This window comes from Myotis brandtii, unplaced genomic scaffold (genome assembly GCF_000412655.1).
Source record: "Myotis brandtii unplaced genomic scaffold, ASM41265v1 scaffold535, whole genome shotgun sequence".
NCBI lineage: Eukaryota > Metazoa > Chordata > Mammalia > Chiroptera > Vespertilionidae > Myotis > Myotis brandtii.
The window spans coordinates 1,152,156-1,168,337 of record NW_005369964.1 but is presented as its reverse complement, the minus strand read 5'-3'; the positions used below and the strand labels follow the sequence as shown (position 1 = coordinate 1,168,337).

At 51.0% G+C, this 16,182-nt stretch overlaps 1 protein-coding gene across 1 annotated transcript in view; it reads right to left on the bottom strand.

Annotated features, from left to right (window-relative positions):
* Nucleotides 1-9,147, bottom strand: part of HSP90AA1 (heat shock protein 90kDa alpha (cytosolic), class A member 1) — a 17,210-nt gene extending 8,063 nt beyond the window's left edge. Inside the window, exon 1 of the mRNA XM_014549100.1 lies at nucleotides 9,141-9,147. The gene's annotated coding sequence lies outside the window, so the exon portion shown is untranslated. The remainder of the gene's footprint in view (nucleotides 1-9,140) is intronic.
* Nucleotides 9,148-16,182: the final 7,035 nt, after the last annotated feature.

Here is a 16,182-nt window from a genome sequence, read left to right as displayed (position 1 = left end):
CCCCCCCCCCCCCCTCTCTCTCTCTCTCTCTCTCTCTCTCTCTCTCTCTCTCTCTCTCTCCTCTGCAGACTCACCCTCTCCTTGGCCTATTGCTGGAGCTCCCGGAGCAGTACCTGCGCAGGTGATTCACAGAACAGCCCAGATCCGGACTCCAGACCTGGACGTTGAGGCCACTTCCCCACCTACCTGGCATTCTTCCAGGGCTCACAAGCCAGGTGATGGTCCCCCTCCCCCACCCCCCAGCTTTTAGAACCCAAGCATCCCTACAGGGGAACTGGGTGAGGCCTGCCATTTATGCCTCCTAAATACCTCTTGAATCCCCCCCACTTCTCTCCACTGCCCCCCCCCACCTCCCTAGGTCCCTCACTACTGTCCACACAAGCATCAGCTCACCTGGAAGACCTCCATAGCCACCTGACTGCTCCTTGCATCTGCTCAGGTCTGTCTCCACCCTGTAGCCAGAGCGAGCTTTGAGAACACAGATCTAACCCTGTCACTCCCTCCTCCACACACTCCCCAAACGCTCACTGACACCCCATCACTCCTGGGAGAAAGACAGCTCCTTAACCAGGCCTGTGAGCCCCGCAGGGCACCCCGCCTGCCCATTTATCTTCAGTTCACTCTTTTCTAAGCCCCACTCCATGATCACCCCACAGGACTGTCGGCATGCTCCTCCAGCCTGGAACACCATCCCCCCTCTTTTTCTTCTAATTATGTCCTAATGGACCTCCAGCTCAGTATTTCCTTAGGGACCCCTTCCCACCCCCACCTTGCCCTGAGATGAAAAGCTTCTCAGAACTTGGGCGCCTCCTTCCCAGCATGCACCACATGGCTCACCCACTTCACTGAACCTTCCAACCCCCGCTTGTCCACTCCCCCCTCACTTCCTTTGCTGCCCAGCCTCTTCCTGCCTCCTCAACTCTGTATTTCTAACGCCTCGCCAAGTCCTGCAGACATAGCTCCTACGTTTTGTTGAACTTGCCCCAAAGTGATCTTACTGTCAGGGGAAGCTGACATTTGAAACCTCCTCCATTGGAAACCTTCACTGTCCCTCCATTAAACTGAGACAGGAGGCACAGACTCTAGATCCAGGTGCCTGAATCCCAGCTCGGCCACTTCCTTTCTGTCTGACCCAGGCAAGTCACTTACCCTCTCAGTGCCTCAGGCTCAGCATCTGTAAAATGGGCATGAGATTACCTTCCTCGTAGGGTTGTTAGGGGGCTTAAATGAGCTACTTCTGGTTTTGAAAATAGCCAGGACGGGGTCTGGCATACAGTAACTGCTCTGTACATGTCTATTAAAGTAAACAACTTTCTAACTTCCCTTTCGACTTCTTCTCTGACCCATGGGCAATTTACAAATGTATTAGTGTCCATAGATGTGGAGGTTTTCAAGACATCTTTTACTGGTTTCTGGTATTTGATCCCATTGTGATCAGAGATCACTTTGCAAGATTTAAATTCTTTCAAATTTATTGAGAGTTACCTTGGTAAAGGTTCTGTGCACAAGTTAATTATGCGGAGGGAAAGATGCCAGTCACTTAAATAAAATTTTAGACAATGCAAACTAATCTGTAGTGTCAGAAGGCAGATCAGTGGCTGTGTGTGCTGCGCACACGCTGGGGCAGGGCTGCTGGGCCAGGAGGGAGGGCGGCAGGGCAGAGGACACCGGGGGTGACGAAGCTGCTCACTAGGTGACGGTTCGCAGGTGCCTGCCTGTGCTGACACGTATCAAACTGGACTTTATTTTTTTAAAATATATTTTATTGATTTTTTACAGAGAAGAAGGGAGAGAGCTAGAGAGCTAGAAACATTTGATCCCATTGTGATCAGAGATCACTTTGCAAGATTTAAATTCTTTCAAATTTATTGAGAGTTACCTTGGTAAAGGTTCTGTGCACAAGTTAATTATGCGGAGGGAAAGATGCCAGTCACTTAAATAAAATTTTAGACAATGCAAACTAATCTGTAGTGTCAGAAGGCAGATCAGTGGCTGTGTGTGCTGCGCACACGCCGGGGCAGGGCTGCTGGGCCAGGAGGGAGGGCGGCAGGGCAGAGGACACCGGGGGTGACAAAGCTGCTCACTAGGTGACGGTTCGCAGGTGCCTGCCTGTGCTGACACGTATCAAACTGCACTCAAACATGTCCAGTTTGCAGCATGTGTCAATTAGACCTCATAAAGCTGTTCTTTAAAAGTGGGTGTTGTTTAGCAAAGACCTAGGAGGTGTGTTCAGTCAAGTCACACAGGAAAATTCAGTGGTGCATACTTTGGAAAGAGGCACAATCGACTCAGAGGAGGTGGCGGCAGTGAAAGCACAGGGCGCTGGGCCAGGGGCTGGCCGTGTGGCCCGAGGGTCACAGGAGACGTTGGAGGCCTTCCCGGGAGCCCAGTCAGACCCGCAGCCACGCTGACCGTGGTGCGGGTGGCGCTGGGACCAGTGAGACCCGAGAAGGCCTGCACCTGCAGAGCTGGTGTGTGGAGGCGGGTAGGCTTGGGAGAGACCAACGAGGTAGCAGGCTGGGCGAGGCCATAGAGCCCGCAGGATCCTACCCGGGCGGGGCTGTGGTCACTATGGTGCGGCAGGTGACTGTTCAGTGTCATCCATGTTGGGCCTAAACGTGGATGGGGGCCCAGAAAACAGGGTGCTGGGGATGTGAGCAAGAACTGGTGGGAGGGATGGATGGAAGGAAGGGACCCGTGCGTGCCTGGACAGGTGCAGGACGGCGGCCTCTGTGAAGCCCAAGGGCTGGAGACTGGGAGGGAGAGGGAACTGGGAACAGGAGGCTGGCCTTCGAGGGGGATGCAGGGTGGGGCACCTGGGTGGCAGGACTCTCCCTCCTCATCCCTTTCCCGCCTCCCCAGTCTCTGGTGGAAGCCCCATCGGTGGGGCCTGCTCTGAGTCAGGCAGTGGGCAGGTGTGCACTGAGCCCCTCCCCACCCAGCTGGAGGAATCTCAGGCAGCAGCCTCAGGAGCTTGCATTCCAGTGTGTGTGAGTGTGTGTGTGTGTGTGTGTGTGTGTGTGTAGGGCGGGTTGGTGCAAACTATAAACATGCAAACAGCCCTAACTGGAATAGCTCAGTGGATAGAGTGTGGGCCTGCAGGCTGAAGGGGCCCAAGTTTCGATTCCGGTCAAGGGCATGTACCTTGGTTGCGGGCACATCCCCAGTAGGGGGTGTGCAGGAGGCAGCTGATCAATGTTTCTCTCTCATCGATGTTTCTAACTCTCTATCTCTCTCCCTTCCTCTCTGTAAAAAATCAATAAATTATATTTAAAAATAAAATAAACATTCAAACAAGGAATGGGCCCAGTTCAGGCAGTTCTTCAATCCTAAAGGAACCAGCAGTCCTGGCCACGAACATGAACTTCCTGGAAGCACCATCATTTCCCCTTGGACTCACCTCCAAACCTTCTGAGTCATCTGACTCATCCTTCAACCTCCACATTCTGCCAGCTGCCAAGTCTGGTGGATTTTTCCTTTAAAGTGTCCTGTCTGTTCATGTTCAGAGTCCCAAGTAATGGCCACCTTCATCTGGCTCTTTCAGGATTTATCTGTCCTCTGTTCCTGTTTTCATCTGGCCCCTTCCCAGAGCAGGACTCCCAGGACACCAAACTAGCAGTCCCTCACGAGGTGGCAAAGCCCAGGGCCCAGCTGCCCAGCTCATCCTTCCCCTGGGCCCCTCGTTCTTCCAGCCTCATCCTCCCCATCTGCACACCTGACCTCTGACCTCGGTGTGCTCAGATCTGGAAGGCCGGCTGCAGACAGCCACATGTCACCTAGGCCCCACAGGCCCTGCTCACAACCCCTCCCGAGGAGGAGGAACCACTGTCAGCCCTGACCAGGTGGCCTGGAATGTAAGAATATAGCAGAGAAATTGATAGGAAGGGAGGAAGAATAGCACATGAAAGTGTGTGTGTGTGTGGGGGCGGGGGTGGGCACCAAGAACAAGCTGCTTCATTGTTTCCTGGTCTCCCTCCTCCATCCTCTCAGCCCTCCTCCTCCCTCCTCCATCCTCCCACCCCCCACCTGATTATTGCAGCGATGCAAGGGCTTGACGGCTGGCCCTGACCTTCTCTCAGGACCTTATCTGTCCGCTCTCAGTTGCTCCCCAAACGTGCCTGGCACCTCAGAGCAATTCCTCCACCTCCAACACCCTTCACCGCTTCTGCAGGTTGACACTTGTCTACCAAGCTCAGCTCAACTTGGAGTCACCTGGGGCTGCGGCCTGAGATTCCTCCGGCTGTGTGGGGGAGGGGCTCCATGGCCAAACTCGCCCCACATGCCTCCTCCGCAGCTCTTAGCCCAGGGGGCCCCTCTGAAATTAGACGTTGTCTTTCTCACCTCTTTGGCCCAAGACCAGCTCAGGACCTGGCCCATGGCAGGTGGCCACCTAACATGGGGGCATGAATGAGTACATAAGCCCTCATTTAACATTGATGATAGATTCTTGGAAACTTCGACTTTCAGCAAAACCACACAGCATAACAAAACCAGTTGTACCCTAGGCCAATGGATATAAGCAAGAGTTACGTTCCTACAGCATATTTCTGGCCACAGAAACATCACCAAACTTATAAGGAAGACCCAAAACATTTTTAACATTAAATATTGAAATAAATTGAGCTATACAGACACCTAAGAATGATGAATAAAAACAAGTCAGCCCTAACCGGTTTGGCTCAGTGGATAGAGCGTTGGCCTGCAGACTGAAGGGTCCCAGGTTCGATTCCGGTCAAGGGCATGTACCTTGGTTGCGGGCACATCCCCAGTAGGGGTTGTGCAGGGGGCAGCCGATCAATGTTTCTCTCTCATTGATGTTTCTAACTCTCTATCCCTCTCCCTTCCTCTCTGTAAAAAATCAAAATATATTAAAAAACAAAACAAAACAAAAACACAAGTCAGATAATGATTTTCCAACCCGCTGATTCCAGTTCAGGGTCCCAGGTGCCTGGAGCCTCTCCTGGCTGCTCAAGGCGCAGTATGAGGCCACCCTGAACGCCCTCCCATCGCAGGTGACCTCACAACCACTAACGCTCACACCGGGACGGTGTAGACAGGCCATTCACCTCCTGTGCACGGCTCTGTGATGTGGGAGGAAGTCCACGGGGACACCAGCACACTTCATGGACAGAGGTCCCAGATAGGAAACGTGTTTTTCCCTGATCGTGTTAAAATGAAACCACCTCTAGGAAAAGACCCATCAAGGACCTGCTGTATGTGAAGGCGCAGGTTGGAACTCTTCAGACAAAGGCAGTGATGGACCTTTGGCGCCATCTAGTGGCCAGTTGGTTGGTTGTATTTGGGCCTCCAACTGGAAGAGGCTTTGGGGCACAAGGTGAACAGGGGAATCAGGGGAGAGAGAATTATGTGAACTCCGATCCAGATCACCATCATTAGTGTCTCACCCTGAAACGTTCGTGGCAAAGCTTCCGGCCTTTCACTGAGTAGGAACAAAGCTGTCTTTGTACGAGAACAGAAGGAAGCAATTTTTTATATTAAAAAATGTGCGTTTGTGTCAGGGGTCCAAGGAGGGAATCCTGGGCAAGGACTGGCTCTTGGCACAGCCAGTGGCCGTGGGACACGTCTTGGGGAAAGGCTGGCTTGTGCATAAGCCAACAGAGCGGCTCATTGGGACTGGGGAGATGGGGTGGGGTGTGAATGGCCCCCATGGAGCGAGGTCCGCGGGAGGGGTACCTTAGCCACATCCTGAGGACTCACCGCTCAGCCGGAGTCTGCAGTCCGCTGGTCCGCTATGCAATAGCTCGGGCACATGGGCCCTCCGGCACCCCAGTCTCACGGGCTGTTAGGGTTTCAGGGGCAGTGGTGAGGCAGCAGGGGAACGAGGCCTGTGGGTCAAAAGTGTGGAGGGCGGCCACCCACCAGCGTGGTGAGGCTCCTTCTCCTCTTCTTACGCCGGCAGTACCCTTGCTTCTTGGTGGTGTGACCAATAGCGCGCGCGCGTGCGCACACACACACCCGCACTGTTGGGCACCTGCCTCAGGGTGTCATCTGCAGCACTGCATCACGGGACATGGAGACTGGTTCAGGACAGACACCATCATGCCTCCCTTATGGGAGTGTTCTAACTAGAGTTGGTGCTGAAGAGTTGACGTTCCCTTTCAGATTCAAGGTTATAGGGGTGTGCCTCTGGTGTGTGGAGGCCTCCAGGAGCAGAGGTGAGAGGGGGACAGTGAGGCGCTTTCAGCAGCCAGCATGGAAGCACGCTCCTCTCCCTGCCCCTCCCGCTGGTCTCTGGAGCCAATACTCCCTTTGTCATTAGGCTACTGAGAGGTGGGGTCCCGCGTTCTGCAACCAAAGGAGATCTGAGTGGCCCGAGGTGAAGCATCCCTCAGCATCCCCGGAAGCTCTTCCCGGGTGGGCGGGGCCTCAGAGGAGTAACGCATTTCTTCCCAATCAAGAGATGGAACCTTTGCTACCGAGGCAGGACCCCTGGGTCAGATAAGGAAAGAATGAGCGACTGTTCATGCTCCTTACGTTCAGCGGCAGACACTCGGTTGTCTCTTCAGTCATCCCCCAGCCTCTCCCTGGGCAGCACAGCGAGGCCGGAAAGCTGAGCAGCGCTGTCCTGGCTCCCCCGCCTCTCAGCAGGGGGCCTGGGACCCTGTCCTGGCCAAGGAGACAGAAGCACAGGCTGTTAAGGGTGGTGGTTGGGGTGGTGTGTGGAGGGGTGTGGTTTAATGGTTTGATCATTTTCTTTTTATTATCAGTTGCCTCGTATAATATTTAGAAGTTGGTAGAGGTATAAAATAATAAGTTAAATAATGGACTTTTTATCACAGAAATTGATAGTTTTTTTCGTTCTGGATAAAACTAAGTATAAGTAAGCATTTCAACCATTCAAAAATAATTTATGAGGTAGATGGAGAAACAGAGAACGGGCATTGCTAACGCTCCTTCTATGAGGCAAGAGATTTCTTTCGACCTTCACTCAGCACGCAATGACCGAGGTCGGGGACTCAGACCCACAGGACCCGTCCCCGCTCTCGGGGGCTCACCGCTGGGGAGACGGACACAAGAACAGGCAGTTCCACACCCCGACAAGGTGGTGATGAAAAGAGGCCCAGGGTGTGAGGAGCACAGTGAGGCCAGAGCAGGCTTCAGAGGGCAGGTGCCACCTGAGTGAGTGGCAAGGATGGAGCTGGTCAGGGCGGAGGAGGGGCGTGCCCGCGGAGGGGACCTGGCCGACGGGTAAGGTGAGAGGCAGCGGGCAGGCTGGGCGCCTGGACTGGGAGCAAGGTGTCCGTCCTGCAGGAGGCGGTGGGCAGCAGGGACGGCCATTCACAAATCTGTGTTCTCGGTGGAGGCCGGTGGCTCGGTGGAGTTGGGATTTGAGGGCCACCAGCCCGGGCATAGGGAGGCAGTTAGGAAGGCTCAGGTCCAGGCAGAGAAGTGAGGCTTCTGGGACAAGGAACCTGGCGTGCGAGTCATTCACATCACCTCCCTGCAGTGAGGGAGCGCGGCCGGCTTCTCCTGACCTCTGACAGCACCTGCCCACACAGCTACGCAATTGCTGCGAGTCATTCACATCACCTCCCTGCAGTGAGGGAGCACGGCGGCTTCTCCTGACCTCTGACAGCACCTGCCCACAGAGCTACGCAATTGTTCCTGGAGCAGCCGTGGGCAAACTACGGCCTGCGGGCCGGATCCGGCCTGTTTGATGAATTTATATTAGTTCACACAAACACTCCATCCATGCTTTTGTTCCGGCCCTCCGGTCCAGTTTAAGAACCCATTGTGGCCCTCGAGTCAAAAAGTTTGCCCACCCCTGTCCTGGAGGGTTCCTGCTGTTCTCGCAGCAATGGACATCCATGTTCATGTCGCTCAGAGCATCTCGTTAGCTTTGGACTTTCAGCGAGCAGCAGCGAGCCACCCTCTGATCAAGGACCTTCTGTTCTACAGCTCATCCCGAGGAGGGGGCTCCTTCCAAAGGAAATCCTGCTTATGCATCCAGTCACAACGCGTCAGGACACAGCTGAAGGGAGCCAGGAGCCGTGGAGGCCCGCGGCCAGCCCCAGCTCCCCGCGCAGCTCACTGTGAGAGGAGGGACAGAATAGAGATGAAGGAAAGAGCAGGCGGAGGCGCACCTGCAACATGACAGCCCTGACGAGCACTGTCGGAAGGCTGCTGAGGTTTGCAGAAAACCCAAGGAGAACGGAAAGGTCTTTAGAGCTATTCTCAGAGACAGAAGAACAAAGGAGGGATGGATGTGCTGCTCAGGGGATGGTGACGTGGAGTGATGCTGAGAGCGGGCAGAAACACGCACCTTTTGCCCGGCCGGCGTGGCTCAGTGGTTGAGCATTGACACGTGAACCTGGAGGTCACGGTTTGATTCCAGACAGGGCACATGCCCGGGTTGTGGGCTCCATCCCCAGTGTGGGGTGTGCAGGAGGCAGCCGATCCATGATTCTCTCTCATCATTGATGTTTCTATCTCTCTCTCCCTCTCCCTTCCTCTCTTAAACCAATAAAAATATATTTAAAATAATAAAAAGCAAAACTAGCTAGTCTACTTAAAGAAAAGGAACATGCACCTTTTAAAAATCGTTGACAATATTACAGATGTCCCCCCCACCCTTTGCCCTCTCCACCCAACCCCTGCCCCACCCCAGGGCACCACAGGATTGTCTGTGTCCATGGTCTATGCATATACACATATATGTTCTTTGGTTAATCTCTTCCCATCCGCCCACCCCCTCCCCTCTGAGATCTGTCTGCCTGTTCCATGCACCCATGCCTCTGGTCCTATTTTGTCCATCAGTTTATTTTGTTCATTAGATTCCACATATGAGTGAGGTCATGTGATACTTGTCTTTCTCTGACTGGCTTATTTCATGTGCACAATAATCTCCAGGTCCATTCGTTTTGTCGCCAAGGGTAGGAGGTCCTTCCTTTTTCAGCTGCTCAGTATTCCATGGTGTGAATGCGCCACAGCTGCACCTTCACACACCCCAGGGCTGCTGCCCTTGCCAGTGATTCCAGCAAAGCACAGGCCTGTTTCTTGATAAGCGCAGACCTTTTAGACGGCCTGGGGATGGCGACTCTGGAAACCGTAGTGACGCAGAGGGGGACAGGGGAACGGCCAGTCATGACACGCTCTCTTTTTGTTCCATGTGGAAGGACTTCGGCTTCAGGAGCTGTAGGAATTCTTTTTTTTAAAAAATATATATTTTTTATTGATTTCAAAGAGGAAGGAAAGGGAGAGAGGCTAGGGCTGGAGCTGTAAGAATTCTTAACCTTTTGGAGGTATTAGTTTCCTGTGGCCACTGTAACAAATGATCCCAAGCTGGGCGGCTTAAAGCAAGAGAGATTTCTTATCTCACAGCCTGGAGGCCAGGAGTCCAACATCAAGGTGTTCGCTCCCCGCAAAGACCCTGGGGAGGGGCCTTCCCGGTCTCCTCCAGCTCCCGGTGGCCCAGGCGTTCCTTAGCTTGTGGCTGCATCACTCCAAACTGCCTCCGTGTTCACATGCCTCGTCCTGCGTCTGTGTCTCCTCTGTGTGTCTTCAAAGACACTTGTCGTTGGCTGTAGGGTCCACCTGGATAAACCAGGACGGTTGCACCTCGAGATCCTTAACTTATTTACATCCTCTAAGGCCCTTTTTCCAAATAAGGTGGCGTGCGTAGGTTTCGGGGATCAGGATGTGAATTATCTGTTGGGGACCAGCATTCAACCCAATCTTCAAAGACACTTGTCGTTGGCTGTAGGGTCCACCTGGATAAACCAGGACGGTTGCACCTCAAGATCCTTAACTTATTTACATCCTTTTTCCAAATAAGGTGACGTGCGTAGGTTTCGGGGATCTGGGTGTGAATTATCTTTTTGGGGGACCAGCATTCAACCCAGTACAGGGTCATAAGCCACTTTCCGAGTCTGATGAGCGCTAGGGAACCGGGATTGGAAGCAGAGCCTGGGCAGGGCTTCTTGATCAGGTGACTTTGGAGGGAGCGCTCCAAGGGGAAAGGCGAGGGGAGCAGGCTAGGGCCAGGGAGAAAGGCAAGACCGTCCAGCTCAGCCTGGCCTCCTGAGACGCTTGGAGCACGGATGGAGCTGTTCCCACCGTATCGGCCTTTGCACCCCCAAGTCAGTCAGTTTCTCCTGGCGGGGGGCAGGCACAGCCTTTCTGGTAGGGATGCCCTTTTGGCCAAGGAAACATCACTGAAGGGGCAGCTGGGAGTTATATGCCAACACTCTCAGCAGCCCTGGGGGATGAAATGGATCTGGCCAAGATACCCACATTTTCTTCAGACTCTCCGGGAGACACTCCTTCTCTCTCTCTCTCTCTCACACACACACACACACACACACACACACACACACACGATTCAGGGACTCACAGGCCCTCGGAAGCCGAGGACTGCAGTCGGGGACCTGTGGCTCTGACCTAACACTGGTCTCTTGGAGGAGATGATTGACGTTTGGGAGGAGGACTGAGCACCCTCAAAGCCATCCTTTCTGATGGCCCAGCTGCACAAGCACGCACCCTGGCCTGCTCTCTGCCCGAAGGGGGGGCCTGCCATCGTCCCTCCAGGCTGTGACGGGAGGGTGAAAGGAATCCTAAGGGAATTGGAACTCAAAGGGAAGTCCCTTTGGCCACAGATGTATAACCCTTCTTCCTAACCAGCTTCTCAGTAATCAAGCTAATAGCTTAATCCCCACCTGCCCAACTCCTGTGAGTCTCAAGTAGTTCTGAACTCAGGCAGGGAAGCAAGAGGATATTAACAACCCTCCCAAGACCCCCAAGTCATCTCATAAAAGACAGAGGTACTCTGTGGACTGGAAAGTTATTAGTGGGTGAGTGTTCGGAGCCTCCGCTGCCGCCTCGCCGGCCTGGCTCCTGGAGGCGGGATCGGCCTCAGAGAGGCTCCGTCTTGCAGGTGCCTGTGAGGAAGAGGAGCAGAGTGGAAGGAAGGGGAGCACGTTCTTGATTGGAAGTGGAGTGGGGGGGGGGGCTGGTGTGTTTTGGGGGCAGCTGCCACTCACGGGGTGGCTCTAGCATGAAGGGTCCCTCACTTGGAGGGGTCCCCCTGGACAGTCCTACAATGTGTTCACGTTTCTGTAACTTTCAAAAAATAAGCCATTTCCCACTACATGGTTAACCAGGGGTCCTCAAACTACGGCCCGTGGGCCACATGCAAATACAAATATTGTATTTGTTCCCGTTTTGTTTTTTTACTTCAAAATAAGATATGTGCAGTGTGCATAGGAATGTGTTCATAGTTTTTTTTTAAAACTATAGTCTGGCCCTCCAACGGTCTGAGGGACAGTGAACTGCCCCCCTGTTTAAAAAGTTTGAGGACCCCTGGTTAAGACCATCGTCTGCTTCTGCTGTGCTTGCCTGTCACCCTCCTCCTGGGGGCCAGCGACACTTGGTCCGGCTTAGTGGGCTGTGCTGAGGGTGCAGCCGCTGTGCAGCCCCGGTGCCCCCGGCTTGCTTGTGAACTGTTGTGTCCTATTGGGCCCGGCAACAGGAGACTGTGCCACGCCGGGAGAAGCCAGGTGTGAAGTACATGAAACCAGGAGGCAGCTGGTGGAAAATCCTGCCAGTTAGCAGAGGTGTGAGACGTGGATGGAAGACAGTTCTCACCCAGGCCTGGTCAAAAGGGGAGGTCTCTTCTGTTAGGGATACAGGCAGTAGTGCAGCGAGTGCACTGCTAAACGCATCACACATTTTAAATAGGCATTCTGTGAAACCGACTTGATCAGAATTCCCGTGTCCAGTGCAAGAACCAGTAGCAATACTGCAAATAGCCAAAGACACCCGTGTATGAAGTCACGGGCTTTCTCCGTCCCCGTGTACTGGAGCGCAAATGTGCCTGCCTCGTGTGTCTTACCTGATGAAGTCTGCCATGCAAAGCCGTCCCAGAGGTGGCGAAGCCTCAGGAACAAGTGACAGAGCTCCACACGTTTTCACCGGCGAGTCCGCGTGAAAGTGCAGAAACAATCTGATTACAACAACGTGGCGCAATACGCCGTAGCGGCTGAAACCCACTTTAATTGTGATGTCTGCTCGTCTTCTTAATTTCAGGTTAATTTTGTACATTCTTTCCAAATTTCTGATCACACCAAAATTCATATCTGATAAGAAGGAGGTAACCGAGTGGAGGCGAGACACACAAAGCGAAAGAAGATGGGTGGAAAGGTAAAAACCTTAAAAATTGCCATTACATCCCAGTGGACACTAACAATTCTCACGGTCAAAATCATGAAGATGAGGAAAAGAATCATGGCAGCCAAGAAGAATAGACGATGAAATTGAAAACAGGAGAGACAGAGAAGATTATGAGAATCAGGACACTCTCAGACAGGAACCAAAACAATAGGAGGAAGATGAGATGATAAAGAAAAAGTCTGTCCATTCAGAAGAATGTCAGGAAGCTCAGCAGCAAATGCTGATGATTTATTGACTTCAATAAATAACAAACATCTTTCACGATGGCCTGTCCCAATGAGCAGTCATGTTGAAGTTTGGCAATGATAGTCATCAATTTCTAAAAGCTCTTCTTTAAGCCTGGGATTTTGACTGAGCAGTGCTGGGGGCAGGGTGCTGTCATTTCTGGGATGCAAAGGACTGGGGAAGAATACGTTTAGGGGCAAAAATCAAGAGTTCTGTATTATTGCCCTAGCTGGTATGGCTCAGTGGATGGAGCATCGGCCTGCGGACTGAAGGGTCCTGAGTTCTATTCTGGTCCGAAATGGTTTTAGGGAATTTAATTCATCAAAAGACAGATTATATCTTTCAGCAATATTAAGATTAAAAAAATAACGTTTAGCCCTAGCCGGTTTTGCTCAGTGGTTAGAGTGTCGGGCTGTGAACTGGAGGGTCCCAGGTTCGATTCCCAGTCAGGGCACATGCCCGGGTTGCGGGCTCAATGTCCAGTGTGGGGTGTGCAGGAGGCAGCCGATCAATGATTCTCTCTCATCATTGATGTTTCTCTCTCTCTCTCTCTCTCCCTCTTCCTTTCTCTCTGAAATCAATTTAAAAAAATAATGCTTCTTAGTTCACTGAAACCTGGTTGACAATTTGGCGGTGTATACACTGTGTCTGTGTGTCTGTATTGTGGTTAAACAGTTGTTTCAGGATTTACTGAGACATGTTTGACTACAGAGCGCTATGCTGATCGAAGTATGCAACCCGAGGAGATAGTTTCCTGAATCCAACCTACTGCACGGAGCACAAACACTATTTTGAATCCTCATTTTCCAAATGTATAGGATTGTTAGAATAGAGCCGGATTTTCAGAACTTGCTAGTGCTTTCATTGTTCTTACTGATAGGGGGCACCTGAATTAATCTGAAAAAGCAATCATAATATTTTAAATCTTAGAGCACATATACTTATGTGAATAGGGGGTTAAGTTTCCTACGTGTGAATGGAGGGTTAAGTTTTTCCTTAAGTTTCCTTTTCAAGGCCTGTGCCAAGCGATTGAGGAGGTGGCTCAGCTGTGAATCCAGCAAGCAGAACCGATAAGCATGGTCAGGCTGACCCATCAGGAGTCAAAACATCATCTCATCAATATCATCTCATCGCCTGATGACTAAATGACAATAGTTGATGAAGTCCATTCCTGGTCTCACCCTAGCCCCTTCCCCTATGTAATCCTGTCCCCTGCACCTTGCTGGAAGGCAGGATTTGATGCTTGTAAGCACCCTGTCGTCTTGGTTGGCTAGCCTTCTCAATAAATGTCTAATATGATTCAACCCTGCCTTCGTTATTGGGCACAGCGACAGGTAACCCGAGCCCAACCGGGGGTTTCCCGGTAACATGAACTGCTGAAATGTACTTTATTCATATATTTCTAGTTATAATAGTTTCATGCGCCTTAATAACATAAATCAATTTTGAGCACACAACAGCTCTACCTCCAAAATAGTTTATATTTCTTGGAAGAAATAACTCCTACTAGTATGTATTTTGAGTACTGATAAAAAAAATTCTCTAATGTAGTACAAACTCTACATTCATGACTATGATCTAGCTCTACTCAGAAGTTTCCTCAATTCTAAATACTTCATTACTTAAGCTAAAAATAATAATCTGTGTTGAGCATCAGTGAAAATGAAAAGCCTATTTTATCAGTGTCCCTAGTAGGAATATGCCTTGATTTTAAAAATATAATTACTGATTTTTAGAAATTCTGATTATTCATCATAAAAAAACTCAGAGTATACTGTGTGTCTGTATTGTGGTTAAACAGTTGTTTCAGGATTTACTGAGACATGTTTGACTACAGAGCGCTATGCTGATCGAAGTATGCAACCCGAGGAGATAGTTTCCTGAATCCAACCTACTGCACGGAGCACAAACACTATTTTGAATCCTCATTTTCCAAATTGTTAGAATAGAGCCGGATTTTCAGAACTTGCTAGTGCTTTCATTGTTCTTACTGATAGGGGGCACCTGAATTAATCTGAAAAAGCAATCATAATATTTTAAATCTTAGAGCACATATACTTATGTGAATAGGGGGTTAAGTTTCCTACGTGTGAATGGAGGGTTAAGTTTTTCCTTAAGTTTCCTTTTCAAGGCCTGTGCCAAGCGATTGAGGAGGTGGCTCAGCTGTGAATCCAGCAAGCAGAACTGGTAAGCAGAGTCAGACAGACCCACCAGGAGTCAAAACATCATCTCAGCAACATTATCTCCTCAACATCATCTCATCGCCTGAGGACTAAGGACCATAGCCGAAGTCTGCGGACCTCCAGGGCTGCCTCACCCTCGCCCCTTCCCCTTTATAATCCTGCCCCCTGTACCTTGCTGGGGAGACAGAATTTGATGCTTATACCGGTAAGCACCCTGTTTTCTTGGCTGGCTAGCCTTCTCCTCAATAAACGCCTATGATTCAACCATGCCTTCATTATTGGACACGGCGACAGGCAGCCCAAGCCCAACTGGGGTTTCCCGGTAACATTATCACAATCTAAATTGATTTTTGAAGCCATTTTTTCTCTCCAAAGTAATATATAGTTTAAAAATAAAAATTTTCTAAAAGGCTTATAATGAAAACCAGCAGTTTGCTGGCCACCCGCCCCCACTGCCTGGGACATGCAGGCAGCCACTTTCGACCCCTTTAGCAGTTTACAAATAGGCCTATGCAGCTATTGAAAAAACTTCCAGTACATACGACTGATTTCCTGTTATGATATGTGAAGACGGAGCTCTTTACTACACCAACCCCTGCTTGTGCTCCCCATCCTCCCGCTATAGTTTACAATAAATTTTGGTTAAATCAATAGTGTTTACATTATTAAGGATATGTAAGACTTGCTCAATGATGAGCCAAGAACTGTACCATTACATGGCCTGCTTTGATAACCTTTAATTAACCCGTTAATAATTGCCCTGTACTTATTTATTTGCACTGTTTATGCTTTATAAATTTTTTTCTACAGTCTCCATCAGATCCTTCAGATACCAACAATATAATATTTTCAAAAGCACTGAAATGGCCCTGGTCGGTTTGGTTCAGTGGATAGAGCGTCGACCTGCGGACTCAAAGGTCCCGGGTTCGATTCCGGTCAGGTGCATGTACCTTGGTTGCGGGCACATCCCCAGTGGGGAGCGTGCAGGAGGCAGCTGGTCGATGTTTCTCTCTCATTGATGTTTCTAACTCCATCTCTCTCCCTTCTTCGCTGTAAAAAAATCAATAAAATATATTAAAAAAAAAAAGCACTGAAATGCACCTTGGATTGTGTTGCTCAGAGGTTAGAGTGTCGGCCTGGGCACCGAAGGGTCATGGGTTCGATTCCTGGTCAAGGGCACGTGCCTGGGTTGCAGGTTCCATCCCAGCTCTGCTCGGGTGTGTTTGGGAGGCAACCAGCAATGTGAGACACATCGATGTTTCTAGGCTTCTCTCTCTATCTCCCACTTCCCTCCCTTCCACTCTCTCTAAAAAAGGCAATGGAAAAAAATATCCTCAGATGAGGATTAACAACAACAAAAGGCACTGAAGTGCAGCGGTCGCCCACTAACCTCCTGGAATCCTCCCTTCCCCCGCCTGGCATCCTGCTCCGTCCTAGGCCTGCTGCCCTCCCCGGACTTCCTCCCACCACTCTCCTCTACTGGAATCCCTGTTTCCTAGCTCCCAATAAGGGCACATGCCCGGGTTGTGGGCTCAATCCCCAATGTGGGATGTGCAGAGGCATATTCTCTAGGGCACATGGCAAA